Below are 2,500 nucleotides of genomic sequence, written 5' to 3'. Positions count from 1 at the left end.
GCAAGAACAGGCCAAAAACTGGCCAAAACGGCCCAAAAACGGGCCAAAACTGGCCATTTTTGGCTGCGCGAGCGAGCGGCGAGCGGCGGACAGCGAGCGAAGCGAGAGGCAGCACCGTCCCTGCTATACGAAAGCCCCATCCAGCCCTGTGCCACCCGGGGGGTTCCAGGGTGCTGAGATGGCTGACGTTTTGCTCCGCTCTCGACGGTCACCGCGCAACGCAAGAACAGGCCAAAAACTGGCCAAAACGGCCCAAAAACGGGCCAAAACTGGCCATTTTTGGCTGCGCGAGCGAGCGGCGAGCGGCGGACAGCGAGCGAAGCGAGAGGCAGCACCGTCCCTGCTATACGAAAGCCCCATCCAGCCCTGTGCCACCCGGGGGGTTCCAGGGTGCTGAGATGGCTGACGTTTTGCTCCGCTCTCGACGGTCACCGCGCAACGCAAGAACAGGCCAAAAACTGGCCAAAACGGCCCAAAAACGGGCCAAAACTGGCCATTTTTGGCTGCGCGAGCGAGCGGCGAGCGGCGGACAGCGAGCGAAGCGAGAGGCAGCACCGTCCCTGCTATACGAAAGCCCCATCCAGCCCTGTGCCACCCGGGGGGTTCCAGGGTGCTGAGATGGCTGACATTTTGCTCCGCTCACGACGGTCGCCGCGGCACACAAGAACAGCCCAAAAACAGGCCAAAACAGCCCAAAAACGGGCCAAAACTGGCCATTTTTGGCTGCGCGAGCGAGCAGCGAGCGGCGGACAGCGAGCGAAGCGAGAGGCAGCACCGTCCCTGCTATACGAAAGCCCCATCCAGCCCTGTGCCACCCGGGGGGTTCCAGGGTGCTGAGATGGCTGACGTTTTGCTCCGCTCACGACGGTCGCCGCGGCACGCAAGAACAGGCCAAAAACTGGCCAAAACAGCCCAAAAACGGGCCAAAACTGGCCATTTTTTGCTGCGCGAGCGAGCGGAGAGCGGCGAACAGCGAGCGAAGCGCGAGGCAGCACCGTCCCTGCTATACGAAAGCCCCATCCAGCCCTGTGCCACCCGGGGGGTTCCAGGGTGCTGAGATGGCTGACATTTTGCTCCGCTCACGACGGTCACCGCGCCACACAAGAACAGCCCAAAAACAGGCCAAAACAGCCCAAAAACGGGCCAAAACTGGCCATTTTTGGCTGCGCGAGCGAGTGGCGAGCGGCGAACAGCGAGCGAAGCGAGAGGCAGCACCGTCCCTGCTATACGAAAGCCCCATCCAGCCCTGTGCCACCCGGGGGGTTCCAGGGTGCTGAGATGGCTGACGTTTTGCTCCGCTCACGACGGTCACCGCACCACGCAAGAACAGGCCAAAAACTGGCCAAAACAGCCCAAAAACGGGCCAAAACTGGCCATTTTTGGCTGCGCGAGCGAGCGGCGAGCGGCGAACAGCGAGCGAAGCGAGAGGCAGCACCGTCCCTGCTATACGAAAGCCCCATCCAGCCCTGTGCCACCCGGGGGGTTCCAGGGTGCTGAGATGGCTGACGTTTTGCTCCGCTCTCGACGGTCACCGCGCAATGCAAGAACAGGCCAAAAACTGGCCAAAACGGCCCAAAAACGGGCCAAAACTGGCCATTTTTGGCTGCGCGAGCGGCGAGCGGCGGACAGCGAGCGAAGCGAGAGGCAGCACCGTCCCTGCTATACGAAAGCCCCATCCAGCCCTGTGCCACCCGGGGGGTTCCAGGGTGCTGAGATGGCTGACGTTTTGCTCCGCTCTCGACGGTCACCGCGCAATGCAAGAACAGGCCAAAAACTGGCCAAAACGGCCCAAAAACGGGCCAAAACTGGCCATTTTTGGCTGCGCGAGCGAGCGGCGAGCGGCGGACAGCGAGCAAAGCGAGAGGCAGCACCGTCCCTGCTATACGAAAGCCCCATCCAGCCCTGTGCCACCCGGGGGGTTCCAGGGTGCTGAGATGGCTGACGTTTTGCTCCGCTCTCGACGGTCACCGCGCAATGCAAGAACAGGCCAAAAACTGGCCAAAACGGCCCAAAAACGGGCCAAAACTGGCCATTTTTGGCTGCACGAGCGAGCGGCGAGCGGCGGACAGCGAGCGAAGCGAGAGGCAGCACCGTCCCTGCTATACGAAAGCCCCATCCAGCCCTGTGCCACCCGGGGGGTTCCAGGGTGCTGAGATGGCTGACGTTTTGCTCCGCTCTCGACGGTCACCGCGCAATGCAAGAACAGGCCAAAAACTGGCCAAAACGGCCCAAAAACGGGCCAAAACTGGCCATTTTTGGCTGCACGAGCGAGCGGCGAGCGGCGGACAGCGAGCGAAGCGAGAGGCAGCACCGTCCCTGCTATACGAAAGCCCCATCCAGCCCTGTGCCACCCGGGGGGTTCCAGGGTGCTGAGATGGCTGACGTTTTGCTCCGCTCTCGACGGTCACCGCGCAATGCAAGAACAGGCCAAAAACTGGCCAAAACGGCCCAAAAACGGGCCAAAACTGGCCATTTTTGGCTGCACGAGCGAGCGGCGAGC

Source organism: Musa acuminata, unplaced genomic scaffold (genome assembly GCF_036884655.1).
Source record: "Musa acuminata AAA Group cultivar baxijiao unplaced genomic scaffold, Cavendish_Baxijiao_AAA HiC_scaffold_188, whole genome shotgun sequence".
NCBI lineage: Eukaryota > Viridiplantae > Streptophyta > Magnoliopsida > Zingiberales > Musaceae > Musa > Musa acuminata.
Note: the sequence above shows the minus strand (reverse complement) of the source record.